At 39.1% G+C, this 15,095-nt stretch overlaps 1 long non-coding RNA gene across 1 annotated transcript; it reads right to left on the reverse strand.

The window, feature by feature from the left end:
* Positions 1-7,722: 7,722 nt before the first annotated feature.
* On the reverse strand, positions 7,723-10,914 carry LOC128092532 (uncharacterized). Its single transcript, XR_008211843.1, has 2 exons — positions 10,032-10,914; positions 7,723-9,970 (listed from the first exon to the last, which is right to left on the reverse strand). It is a non-coding gene; the product is annotated as an uncharacterized LOC128092532 (long non-coding RNA).
* Positions 10,915-15,095: the final 4,181 nt, after the last annotated feature.

Genomic DNA, 15,095 nt, shown 5'->3' on the forward strand with positions numbered 1-15,095 from the left:
AATTTGAAAATTTTAGAATTTTAGAATTTTAGAATTTTAGAATTTTAGAATTTTAGAATTTTAGAATTTTAGAATTTTAGAATTTTAGAATTTTAGAATTTTAGAATTTTAGAATTTTAGAATTTTAGAATTTTAGAATTTTAGAATTTTAGAATTTTAGAATTTTAGAATTTTAGAATTTTAGAATTTTAGAATTTTAGAATTTTAGAATTTTAGAATTTTAGAATTTTAGAATTTTAGAATTTTAGAATTTTAGAATTTTAGAATTTTAGAATTTTAGAATTTTAGAATTTTAGAATTTTAGAATTTTAGAATTTTAGAATTTTAGAATTTTAGAATTTTAGAATTTTAGAATTTTAGAATTTTAGAATTTTAGAATTTTAGAATTTTAGAATTTTAGAATTTTAGAATTTTAGAATTTTAGAATTTTAGAATTTTAGAATTTTAGAATTTTAGAATTTTAGAATTTTAGAATTTTAGAATTTTAGAATTTTAGAATTTTAGAATTTTAGAATTTTAGAATTTTAGAATTTTAGAATTTTAGAATTTTAGAATTTTAGAATTTTAGAATTTTAGAATTTTAGAATTTTAGAATTTTAGAATTTTAGAATTTTAGAATTTTAGAATTTTAGAATTTTAGAATTTTAGAATTTTAGAATTTTAGAATTTTAGAATTTTAGAATTTTAGAATTTTAGAATTTTAGAATTTTAGAATTTTAGAATTTTAGAATTTTAGAATTTTAGAATTTTAGAATTTTAGAATTTTAGAATTTTAGAATTTTAGAATTTTAGAATTTTAGAATTTTAGAATTTTAGAATTTTAGAATTTTAGAATTTTAGAATTTTAGAATTTTAGAATTTTAGAATTTTAGAATTTTAGAATTTTAGAATTTTAGAATTTTAGAATTTTAGAATTTTAGAATTTTAGAATTTTAGAATTTTAGAATTTTAGAATTTTAGAATTTTAGAATTTTAGAATTTTAGAATTTTAGAATTTTAGAATTTTAGAATTTTAGAATTTTAGAATGGATGGCCATGGCGAGTTATCGCGTGTTAGTGTGTTAGCGAACGTAGAGGAAAAGAAATTCGTGAGTGCAGTCGGCTATCATCGGATGTCATCGCACCGAGCCTCTCATGCCGGCTTGGGGAGAGTTGATGACGCTAGCGATTCGTCATCGTCATCGCGGGCCGCTGAGCCAGCTGAGCTGAAGCAAATGAATGAGCGGAGCAACATCATGAGTGTGAAAGAGATGGCCTTTCGCGTTGTGTGCTTTGAAGGAAAGTGGTGTAAACTTGAAGAGGTGGCAGTGTTGTTAGCTAAGCTTACACAGAAAAAAATATGTAAATGTCCATGTCATGTAAACCATGTTTTAAATGTAAATTTGGAACATGTAAAAACTAAATCGTATGTAAAACGCTAAATCAGATGTAAAAAGCAATCATGTAAAATAAAATTGCATGTAAATAATAAATTTCATGTAAATGGAATCGAATTAGGTTTTTATTATTGAATCTGAATCATGTAAATCTTGAAACTAATGTAAAAATCATTCAATGTAAATGAGAAACGCATGTAATTGCGACCGCTGTTCGCCGAGTGACAGCTAATCAGGATAAAACAGTTCGAATATTTTGTTGTTTGGAAGCGGTCGTTTCTAAACGGGTTCAGTTGATTGCGGCTTCAACTATACAATATTGCCCGCTCCTCAAATGTTTCAAATCAAAACAATCGGAGTGTGTTGATTTTCAGAAGATGAAGGTTTGTAAATTTGATTTGTTTCAAGTGTTTGTTTACATTGTTTATTTTTTGCATCTTCTTCAGTTCTAAGCATCCGCAGAGCCGGAAATGGATTTGACTGGATTGCTGCCGTAACACGGAATCTTTCTCCACTCACGGTCTGATTCCTAGGTGGACGACCCAAACGGCGACATCCTGGAGGATATTAAACGGTGCAAACGCTTGGTCCCGCCGAAAAAGGATGACGGCAATCGGAAGGAAGCGGATTAGGGCTCCAAGGATCACGGGATAACATGCACGTCGCCAAGATGCCAGAGGTTTCAATTCTCTGTGGGATTTTTGCGCAGAGTCAGCACAAACCGGGCGAGGTTTTTGAGAAGTTTGATCAGTTTCCGGTTAGCGATAGTATCTTCAATGCTGTGATGTAAGTTTCTACATTACTAAAAAATATATCTAAATTAACAAACTTTTCAAATTGCAGTCACTCCTTAGAAAATTACGGCACGAAAACCCTTCCACCAACAAATCTCATGAGGAGTTTGTCTAACAGACTTAAACAATGGTTCCGGAACTAGCAGGAGCTTGGGCAAGCTTTGTCACCGGAAACGATCCCACAGACATTTGCTGTGATTTATCTCCCGTAACAATCCTACAGTGGTGTTTGGTGCGCTGAACTTGGCCGGTGTGTGGGAGTTGCTGTCCGTGGCGGCAATGGTGAAATGAGGTGAAATGACTTCCACCGGAGTCTAATCTATTCCGAGGGGAAGTTGAAGGTTTGCTTTTCAGGACACCGGATCACACTTTTTTATGTTAGCTCTTCAATCCAGGTTTAATTTAGCAAGTTAAAAGAGACTTTAGCGTGGACTTTAGAGGATTATTTTCCGTAATTATTTACACAATCGAACACAAAACACTCTGCGAGATAATCAAATTTAATATGTGACAGTTTTGATCCTCAGTCAATTAAAACAAAGTACAAATTAAAAGAATTCACCAAAAAAATCCAAAAAAGTACACGTTACGGAGAAGTTGGTTAATAAACTTTACTAAAACCCTTGACTTATTCGGTATTTTGTCATAATCGTGCACTTCAGTAGTACGGTTTGTGTCTTGGATAAAAGAATTTGACGTTTAGCTAGATTATGCATGAGCGTGTAATACCTGTTTTTGTTCTGATTATAATTTTCTCGTTTGTTTCGTTTCATTGAGTTGGTTTGGTGCTGTTCGGTGCACAGTTCAGTTTTCGGATTGCTTTTCAGGTAAGTTTGTGTTATTTTGAATGTTTTTTTTTTACGCTGGAGGATGGACTGTCCCCCTGCTGAAGCTACCTTTAGGAATCGGTACACCGGTGACCAGCAGCACCAGCTGGAGTTGCCAAAAATGTCGTAATTGTGTTTTGTTTTAAATTGCGACTCTGATGTTCTCCTTAAACTGCAGGTTCTGCAGCACACGATATTTTCCTGCACCGTTGAGAGCTTCGGAAATCCGGAAGTGGGTTCAAGAGGCTTCAACACATCGTGATCATGAAAGTTCTGAATCGCCGATTCTCGAGGTAAATCTCGACGACTGCTCATTATTCGCTCCATAAGAATCAGCCTTCAAAGGTGAGTTTTAATTGCTTCGTTCAAAAATTATTTGTTTTGAGTTTTTGCACTTTTTCAGCCGAAAACCGAGAGGGACAAAACCAACTTGCGAATGACCAGTAAGAGAGTCAATAGTTAGAGTGCGGCATGCGCTCACGGCACCTGAATCATTCCGGCCATGGCAGTACCCTCTGTTGTAGGAGCCCTTGGCGCCGATGGAAACGCCTACTCTGGTCAACCGATGACTTTAAAAATCCGTAAGTAAAAGTCTAAATATATATATTTCTGGAGTTTTTTTATTTCCAGTTTTTGCTTTTTGGATGTTTTTGAAACCGCATTGAGTCAGGGGTGTTAAAAAACACCCAAAAAGTAAAAACTGAAAATTTGTTTTGTTGAACCTTTTCAAAAAAAAACTCCAGATTTGTTATTTCTATTCTAAACTAACTCTGCATACATCGAAAACTTGTTTACAAACAAACTTTATTATTAGATTCCTTCAAATCTTCTTGGATTTAAATATTTTGTATAAGCTTTTCGTAAATTTGTGTTGCAAGGTGTAATTATTTGCTCCGTTGTATCTAGAATAATGATAATGCATCATATTCTAGAATTTTTTTTGGCTTTGGTAAATTTACATTAGTTTCATTGGAAATTTACACGATTTCATCATTTATCATGATACCTTTTGGTATACACAGAAAAAAAAATCCGGTAAATTTACATCGTTTATGATGTACCAAAAGTGCACGTCATAAAAGATGCGAATTTACATTACTTTCAACTGAAATTTAAATGCCATCCGATGTAAATGTTTCGAACAAAAAGGGCCACGAAAACATGTAAATTTCCGATAAAATCTACGTAAATTTACCCAAGCCCAAAATTTTTTTACCCCGTTGAATCTAGAATCTGATGTAATTTTCAAATACTTTTTTGCCAGATGTAGAATTGACGTATGGTAAAAAAGGTTTGGAAGTTTGTATCAGATTCTAAATTCAACGGAGCAAAAATGGAATTGTCAAGTCACAAAGTTAGACTTGCCTGTGATTTCAGCCTGTCTCTCTATTCAACTGATGAATTGAGTCGCAATCTTCCTGGTTCGCTTGACGGTTCTCACCAGTTGTACAATTGTTGTGATCATGTGACTATTATGTGCAGCATTCTGAAAACACAACTCTGGTTGAAGGGAGACGTACAGAACGTGACATCCACGAGCAAACCCTGAAAACGTATGAAGTTAAGTTTGTACAACGGCAACATAAAAGTAAGGATGTAACAAACTTACGGCAACGCGTAATTTTTTCTGGTTTCCTGCTGGAGCAAAATTCCGGTGTGCATCAGCCGTGGCGTATCAAGAACGCCGAAGATTCGAATCGCCAATACTCCCGGCAAGATCATGGTTGACTCGATGGCGAAGATTGCCTCTGCGATCTGATCGAGCTGCATTGTAGCGGAGATCCCCTAGAAGAGGCATGCACTTTCGTAATCCATAGGGAACTATGTACCCCCTTGCCATGCCGTGTTTTAGCTGTCCGCGGAAACCCGCGGCAAGGTATCGAAGACAATGCAAGCATTTGGCCACGCTCTACTCCACATAAGATGACGAGAGCCGACAGCGGATGATCTGGAGTCCTTTCTTGGTTTCTGATTCGGAGACGGAGCAGAGGGCAAAATGCATAGTTTCGCCCAGATAAACTGCTGTCGATCACGTGTCCTCTTGCTTGCTTGGATGCCTTTTGATCCTTGAATCGCCCAACACCTAGTCGTGGTCTCCCCCAGCGGCTCATCGCCGTGCAGCGTCACCTCCCGGTGTTTTGCGCGCATCAGATGATTCACGATGTGCGACCCGGACGTGCTGCCGCACCCGTTCTCGAACCACTTCTGCAGATGTTGCATAGCACGATCGTACTCGGCTCATGAATGCGGCGGTAACGGGACGCGTGCTGCGGCAAGTCCATCTGCTGGCCACCGAGCGGCCCATCATACTCGTTCTCCTCGAACTGCAGCTCGCCGATGGCGGACATTATGCCACCGATTTTCAACGCCTCGGACCCGAGCCGACACCCAAACCGGATGGGCTGTGTCGGAACAAGGGGAATGTTTAGATTCTTGTGATTTTTTCGAGGGTTGAGTTGTTTTACCTGTCCTCCGGCGACACCGGTTCCACTGGTACCGGATGCTCCCGCTCCTCCCCCGAGGTGGTTAAGCTGCGAAGCCAACGATCCACCACGAAAAACGAAAAATAAACGCCAAATTGCTGAAAAGGTTTGCAATTTAGAAAAATACTTTTTTGATCTTGCAAAGCAAAACAAACTTACCTTCGAGTGCTCACTTTGGCCGGCTTGCAGTCTAAGGTCCTGGTTGCATGCCTGCTTCCACTGCCGGATGGACGAAATCCGGACTGACTTTCTCCCGGCGAAATATAAAACTACAAAAAACGCCTTCGATCGCAGTAGGCTGGTAGGCGGCTACTACCACTAAGTCTTAACAAAAACCAACACTGCTCTGAAAAGTCAAAACAAAATATACACGTTGTGAGAGAGTCAGTGAATCCGAGCGAGGTTACTCATTTTAAAATGATAAAACTTGGGATAAACACTGAATTCAATGTCTTGTTTTTCATTAGCGTGTAGTTTTTTTTTGATTATTTCTGGGAAATTACTGATCTCATAGCTACGTGCACAATTATTGTTTTGTTTTGACAAGTCAATTTGTGTGTGTCAATTTTTCAAGAAAGAGATTTACTTTTTCTTTGAGATTAAATCAAATTTTGTTTAGTCTAGGTAGGTACTTTTTGAAATTTATTTAAAAAACGCGGAAAATTTGGGCCAGCACGCAAGAAAAACATCAAAAACCATTGCAGATCGATTCCCGCCTGCCTTTTTACGGCCCGTGACGCGATCTTGTTCCGCAGACGTACCTTCTTGGTGATCCATAACAAACTGAACTAGAACCCAGAAGCAGGAGCGTCTCAGGAATACTATTCCGGCTGGTGTGCTTGGGCGTTGCGTTTCCCGGATATCAGGAACATAATCATCACTTTGATCCAGCAGGTATTTCCGTAAAATGTTCTTTCCATTACTGAAATAACAAACTTGCAACAGGCTCTGCAAAATATTACAGATTACGATTTTTTTATTGTGTCAAAAACCTACTTTTTCTGTTTAATTTAACGTGATACGGTCGGAATATTTTCGAAACATTTCTGGGAAGTCACAAAAATCACGGCAGTTTCGTTTTCCTTCATAGATTTCCGACAACAACGGGAACCCTGCAGCTGGTGTCATTATTCATCATCTTAACACTTCAAAACGACTTTTCCACATGTTGTTTACCTTTCAGCATTAAAACTCAACATAAATATTAGATGAATACGTCCGCTTCTTACGCGAAACACGATAATAATAATGAACTGTCATTGACAACATCAAGCATAATTTAAAGTTGAAATTTACGTGCTGGGATTGGCTTTATTTTACATCGTTTTAAAATTACATGCTTTTCATATTTTCAAATTTAAGTGTCACCAACAAAATAGTGATCATTTACATGAGATTTAAGGGTTACGTGCAATTTCAATTTACATGAACCATCTTTAAATGAAATACAACGATTTACATCGGTTTTCAAATTTACATCGAGCATGTTTACGATTGATACATGAATTCAGTGTCGTGTAAATTTACACTTTTTTTTCTGTGTATGATAAATAATGTAAATTTACAGAAATATTTTTTTCTGTGTAGTTTCTTAAAATTTCTTCTGAATCGCTTTTTTCTGAAGTGGTGGTGAAATTGGTGAAGAAAGTTTTATCGAGAATGGGATTACCGTTACGGCTGCCGCCCTCTAACTGCACTGGTATTGGTGACGACACCGATGACAGATGTACACAGAAAAAAAAATGTAAATTTACCTGACACTGAAATCCTGTTTTGAACGTAAACATGCTCAATGTAAATTTGAAATTTCATTTAAATTGGTGAATTGCATTTAAATGCCCTTCTCGTAAATTGAGATTCAATGTAACACATGAATCTAATGTAAATAGAACTTTTTTTTCTGGCAAATATTAAATTTGAAATTTTGAAAAGCTTGTAATTGTACTTCTGATGTAAAAGTAGCTCAATGTAAATTTAAAAAGCATTTATTTTCAATTACAAATCTGTTTTCCAAATGACAGCTCAAGCAGTCAACAAAACAAATCGATTGAGATTTGGTGAAGTTTTGAGCGCTGCGCAGTAAAGTTGGAGTGTTTTCGCATTAACTGTTCGATTTAGTGTTGAAAAACTAAGGTAAGTGAGTCTCAAAGCAACAGGTGAAGTAAAATCTTTTTGAGAAACTCGTTTGCTTTGGATGTTTGAGCATTTCTTATGGGTTCAGAAGTTAAGATTTTTGAAAGGGTTTCTGCATCCTGCTCGTTCTTACAGTAAGTATTAACTGACGTATGCAGGATGCACTGTTTGTTAAATGTTAGTCTTCAGCTAATTGACATTGTTTTGTTTGAAATCTAGGATCTTATACAATCGAAATAGGTGGAAATTCCAATCGCAGTTTCACAAACTTCCCAAGTAGCACACTTTGTTCGCCAAAAGATTTCCGAACTTGTTGTTGAACTCATTTACTATGTTTTCCCAACGTCCCTGAGAACTCTTGAACGCTGGAAAAAGCGCACGTTTTTCTGTTGTTGAACATCTCTTAACCTGTTAGAAATGTGCGTGGTTTAATTAAGTTTTACCAGCGCACGTCCTACTTGCATAGAGAACGTTTGTTGAACATGTCATAAGAACTCTTGACTATAAGATTCTGAACCGGGTTGGATAACGTCGTTAGAACCGTTTAACAACATTCTGCCTTTAAGATTCAGGAGGGAGTTAGGCTAACGTTTTTATAACCGTTCAAGAACATATCGTGGCAGACAAGAATGTTAAACAGGCTTTTCATAAAATACGTCCAAGGTGTTCGCTCAAAAGTTGTTTTTTCTTTATTTAATCCTTTATTTGTGAGTAATGTCGCTTTACGATACTTTAACTACTAGTTTTTTGTAATTTATTAGTTTGGACAGGGATACGCCATTTATGAATAATAATAATATGAATGATGGATAATACAAAAATATCAACCATAAAAAATCATTCAGTTTCCTAGTTATGCCTTTGGGGAATTTTTTTCAATTATGTTTGAGTGCTAATGAACATCGCTTGCTACTACTACTCTACTACTGCTGCTGGTTCCCGGTGCTGCATTTTCAGTTTTCCTTTTTGATGAAGAATGCTCAAGGCAAGTATCGAACCCAAGATCACTCCAAATGTCAAGTCCGGGCGCGCGTCTGCTTCTTTCCACGAGGGGTTATGTTGGATGAGCAGGCCTAAACGTCAATAAGAAGTCTGCGGTCATCTAGGTTTTACCAAGTTCACTAACAGTTTGCCCAAACTTCTTTCGAACGTAAGCTGTTTCTATTTTTAGAACTATCCTTGCTTGTTTCGTCAACATGTCCTTGCTCGGATTTTAGAACACGAACGCGAACTTCACATAAACAACTTGTTTATGAGAAATCCCAGCCGAAGAGAAAGGTCAAATCTACTATGTTATCACGTTCAGCAAACTGAAATGAAACATCATGTCTGCAAATGTCATTTTGCTTTACGAGTTCTACAAGCATGTTTCATTGAGGTCAGAATAAACTTCAAAATGAACTATTCGTAATCCGTTGCTAGATTTGACATTTGTGTTACACAGCCATGTTGAACAATGGTTTTTTGATCAAAATGTGAACAATTGACCAAATGTGTTGCCACTTGTTCAATAATTAACGAATAAAAATACTTATGCAGCAATTGTTCAACAAAAAAATAAAGAGCGATGTTTTTCTTGCTACTTGGGTTACATCATGCAACTTCCGGATGCTTTTGAGAAGCGGTTGTCGTCCGGGTTGTGGCCGGGCGCTGCTAGAGAATGCGTCCAATCGTGAGTGCGGGGCTTGCTCATACGACTTCTGAGACAGAGAACCGCAGCAGCTGCAGCACCGGACTGCGTAACAGTCGACAATCTGAACAGCTTGTCTACTGCCAGCGGGTGCTGCGTCGGATGAGGTGTGATGTTCTTGAAGGCTCACTGCAGGTTCTGGTGTGTACACCAGCAGCATGACTTGGTTGGCCTGGACCAAGAAGACCAGCAACGACTGCGTGTTGTGGTTCGCCTGGACGGTTCCGATTTCCGCGAGTGGAACAGTTGCCACAAGGTGAGGTCCGAGCTTAAATTTTAAGTTTTGCGTTAACAAATTATAGATTATTTGCTGATTAACTTACCGTCAGTTTTGCCGTCTTGAAAACCAGATAGTAAGTGTCGTTGACGCTAAATTTCGTGTAGTTCCGGGCTCAGCCAGTTTGTCAGGGTCGTATTCAAGCCCAGTTTCGCTTCACAGGACATTTCTCAGTGCTGGGGGCATGGTCAGTTTGTAATGTGTCGTGGCCCGGTAGTTGATGAGGAAGTTCTGCGATCAAACGAGTGCCACGAGCACGTTCCGTACGCAAGCAGAAATATTTCGACCACCACCTCGGCAAACTGGTGGATTCTAGTGTGAGCGATCATGTCACGAGAAGCTTTAACCGCCAGTCAGTCAAGTTATGACTCAGGATAGTCCTCGATAGATCTAATAAAAAAGATATTTTAATATATTTTCAGGCCAAATATTATCCAACCATCAAGCTTACCAGGTTGAAGGGGACGAATTTAGCACGGGTCGGCGATGCGCAGCAAGTTCTGGTGACTTTGCTCAGCTTTATGAAGGTGGCGTTGTTGATCTGCCGCAGACGGAAAAGCTGCAGGACTTTACGGACCTTCGGGGTGACCTTGTTAATACCGCGGATACGGATTACGAAGATCACCTTCGGCTCGTCCAGATTGTAGATGTTTCCGGCCTTTTTGGCCTCGCGCTGCTTCTAAACCACCTCATGCTTCATTCGGCCATACTTCCTGCCGTACCTCTGCTTGCGACGAGGCAGCTTCACGGTCAGCTCCTGCAGCTGGTGGCACCATCGCAGACTTCACGGCCTTCAGTTTCAATTCCGGCACTACAGGCAGATTTTTCTCGTGCTTCTAATCAGCCGGCCCGAGCAATCGCAAAATTTCACCAACTTTGGCCGAGAAAAACAAAGTTTTCGAAAAGATCGAAATTTTTCGACCAAGGCCAAACGGACGGAGGGAATTAACGGACCCGGGACGAAGGAAAACCTCGATCGTGGCCACCCACTGGTACGCGCCCCGGAACTCGACACGGACCGGTAACAAAACAAAACACGTTTATGGTGAAAAAAACTCCAACGCTTTGACAGCAAAGACAGCACCAACGCAATGAGTATAATCAAATCATTTTAAGCGTTATTTTTATCTTCAGTGTATAAATCTTTCGTTTCAGCATAGACACCCACCATTTACACTCTAGAGAAAAACTAGTAATTGAATTAGGTTTAATCTTTATTTTTCTTGCTAAATTCGTATTAAAATGTTTTGAACGTGTGAACATGAATTCAATTTAATATTTATTGCTATTTTTATTTTAATCGTGCAATATTTGTTTTCATTCGCTATTTTTGTCTGCAGTTTTCACAAAACTCGGGAGAGTGAGTGGAGTGGATCTCCGTTGTAATCGTTGAAATGTAGTCGTCATCCGACACCGATAATCAGTTTGTCTCGAGTTGGCGTTCAAATCATGAACTGGTCATGACGGTGTGCACCTGACGATCAGTTCACCAGCTGTTTAGACAAGAATATGAAGGTAAGTGAGTTCAGCTTGATGCGAGAGTATATTTGATTTAATTATCTTTTTGGGATAAGTACAGGTCGTTGCCGTTTATTGACACAAGCATCAAAATGTACTCACTATCCAGCAGCGAATGCTGATAATGTTCTCAGGACATCATTTTTGTTGAGGCCAGGAACAATTACGGATAACTCTCGAACAACGCCCACCTTTTACGAGTTGATAAAACTGCACCTGTCTGACTGACAGACCAGAGTTCTTGCGATAACCCGTAAAATTGCCTACCAAATATGAAAAGTAAGATTAACAGTAGAATTTCACAGCACTTTGATTTATTCCCTTTTTTCTTTTTTTCGGATAGTCAAAACGTCGAAAGTTCCGTCACTCATCTCCGTAAATCAACGACATGATTATCACCGTAGTCCAGGAATGGTTCAACTATGGTCAACCGATGACGTTTTAAAATAAGACCGTAGGTAGTTTAATGATTTTTCATAAACACACTTGATTTCAGTAAATTCATCGACATAAAAAAATACTTCTTTGTAACCCCGTTGGATTTAGATTTGATGTATTTATCATTAGCTTAAACTTGTATTGTGTTTAGCAATTTAAATTATATGCTTTTGTTTTGTATTGAGTTCCAATAGATTCAATACCTAACCGTATAAGCTTGCATTTCAAAGATGCTTTTATGCAAATACAAATCGCTATGCTTTTGAAAATTACATCTGATTCTAGATTCAACGGGGGAAAAAAAAATCACCTTTGGTAAATTTACGTTAGTTTCATCGGAAATTTACACGTTTTCAAAGCTTAATTTGTTCGGCGCATTTACATTGGATGGCATTTAAATTTACAATGAAATTGATGCAAATTCGCATCATTAATGACGTGCACTTTTGGTACATCATAAATGATGTAAATTTACCCGATTTTGTTTTTTTCTGTGTAGATGAAATGAAAGAGAAGGAAAATGCCGCTGCTGTCAAGATGGATGCGTGTTTGGTCAAAGTGATCAGTGCTGCCATTTTTTCGAATGAGACTAAGTGAGACAAACATAGGTGTCTCAAGTCGTTGTAGTGGACAAAACAATTCCAACAGATGCCTAAGATGATAAACTTGGTGAGGACTTTCCATTATTATAGTATTTATTTCAATAATATTGAATATGCCGATTAATCACATTACACATAAATGTTAAAACATTAACTAAGGATGCTTTTTGAATCGGTCGTTAATATTAACTTCTAATTCTTACATTCAAATAAAACAAATGAATAAATAAATAATTGATGTTCACTCTGCATCGCTGTATGAGTTTAAATTCAAGATTTTAATTTTGCGTTAAATTACTTTTAATCTCGAATTCCGCTTAAACACATGATAATCCATAGAAAAATATATAAACATCGCTATACTCTTACAGTCGATAGCTTGAGTTTAACAGCAGACATGTTAAAACTGTGTTTAATTAGCATTGTTTTTGATACTACAGGCAATTTATTCATGCACGGCTTCGTCGCGTTGTATCTGCCGTGACTTTAAATCGAATAAAAAAAATCATGCATCTTTTATACTGTACAATCATCTGTATGAGTTTAATAATCAAAAAACTAAATCTACTTGAGTCGACCGCAATACCTTTCGGGGTATATCCTAGGGTTCTACCTCTCCTACTAACATTGAGTCCAAAACCTCCCTACAAACATCTATACCACTAAGGTGACGTAGGGGTCCCTGCGCACTTTAGATACGTGTTTACTAACATTCCTTCATTTCTCCGAGGATAGCTTGGACCCAGCGTGGATCCCCTTATGCCCTGGGCTGTATTACACACTCATCAAAAGATGAAGACATGGTATCTCCCGTGTTGGATTATTATTCCGGATGAGGGTCTAACACAACCAGACCAAACAGTGGGATAAGCGTTGTAGAGCCTTCCGATGGTGGGGCGTCCTCCAAATGCTAATGCTAAAATTAATTATTTTGTCAAAATTGGTCAAAATTTTCCCCTAGTTTCAGAAGAAATCGATTAAACATTTTCATACCAAAATAATACAAAAATGTGCCATCCTGACTAAGAAAATTTTCCACAATTTCAAGTCATTTCTATAGGGGGTATATCGAAAATGTTTAAAATCAAGTTTGAAATTTCCGGTTTTCAATGAAAGCATTCGCTTTGAGACATCATTTCAGCGCAAAATTAATTATTTTGTCAAAATTGGTCAAAATTTTCCCATAGTTTCAGAGGAATTTGATAAAATACTGTAATACCAAAAGAATACCAAAATGTGGTGCAATTCTGCAATTTTGCAATATCAAAACAATACCTTAAATTGGTATGATACCACATTTTGCTCTTGCATAATCCTCAAGAAAAATTTTAAAGGGTCCAGGAATACCAAAATTTGGAATTGATACCTGAGAAAGGTATTATTTCGCATTTCCCTTGTTATTTACCCATGCTCGGGAATTCCCTGCACATCCACATCCATATCGATAAGCAAATTTGTTGCGAAGATTTTTCACTTCCTGGAAATAATAATAATTCTTGACGTGCAAAAAACTAAATTATTTAAAATGTTCATGTATTATTGGTACATACCATACCAATCAGCACAGCGCACCAGGTACGCGTGCTGTAGCAAGAAGACGCTTCCATCTTTCTCGGTCTTGTGCTGCTACTCTCCAATTTCCCAGGTTACAGATCTTCCGGATATCACCATTCACTTGATCTCCCCACCGTGCGCGCGGTTTCCCTGCTCTTCTGCCTGTACCGCCAGCTGGTTCAACGCGGTCAAAAAGCAGTCTGACAGGCTGGCTCTCGTCCATTCGGGCGACATGGCCGGCCCACTTGAGCCTCCCGATCTTCACCTGGGTGGCGATGGTCGGTTCTTCAAGAAGCGCGTGCAGTTCGTGGTTCATGCGTCTTCGCCACACTCCGTCAGACACCTGCACTCCACCGTAGATCGTTCGTAGCACCTTCCGTTCGAAAACTCCAAGGGCACGTTCGTCCTCCTGCCGCATCGTCCAGGTCTCGTGGCCATAGAGGACTACCGGTCTAATCAGTGTTTTGTACATCGTCAGCTTCGTGCGGCGTTGCACCCGATCCGAAGTACGCACGATTCCCAGCAAAAATACGAGTCCGGATCTCTTTGCTGGTGTCGTTGTCGGCGGTTACCAGCGATCCCAAGTACACGAACTCGCTCACCTCCTCCAACTCATCATCATCCACAGTTAGAGGGGTGAGACTTGGGGGGCCGACATCCTTCGAACCCCTTCCTCTCATATACTTCGTCTTCGTCGTATTCATGCCAAGTCCTACACGCCTTGCTTGTACCTTCAGTCGGGTGTAGACGTCCATCACCGTCTCCAGGTTTCTTGCCACAATGTCGATGTCATCGGCAAAAGCAAGCAACTGGTAGGACTTGTTCATAATCGTGCCACTCGTTTCGATGCCCGCCCTTCGAATAATGCCCTCAAGGACGATGTTGAACAGCGCACAGGATAAGCCATCACCTTGCCGCAGCCCTCGGCGTGATCCAAAGGGTTCCGCTAATTCCCCCGAAACACGCACGTGACACATCACACCATCCAAGGTAGCCTTGATCAGCCGAGTCAGTTTATTCGGGAATCCGTTCTCGTGCATAATCTGCCATAGCTGCTCGCGGTCGACTGTATCATAGGCCGCCTTGAAGTCGATGAAGATGTGATGTGTGGGCACGTTGTACTCACGACATTTCTCGAGGATCTGTCGGAGACAAAATATTTGGTCCGTGGTGGCGCGCGCGCCAGTGAAGCCCGCTTGGTAGGGCCCCACGAACCCCCTTGCGTGGGGTGACAGCTGACGGCAGAGAATCTGGGAGAGGATTTTGATAAGCGTAATGCCGCGGTAGTTGCCGCAGTCTAGCTTATCGCCCTTTTTGTAGATGGGGCACACGACACCATCCATCCATTCCTCCGGTAGCTTCTCCTCCTCCCAGATCTTGGAAATCACGCAGTTAAGCGCCCT

This window comes from Culex pipiens, chromosome 1 (genome assembly GCF_016801865.2).
Source record: "Culex pipiens pallens isolate TS chromosome 1, TS_CPP_V2, whole genome shotgun sequence".
NCBI classification, from domain to species: Eukaryota; Metazoa; Arthropoda; class Insecta; order Diptera; family Culicidae; genus Culex; species Culex pipiens.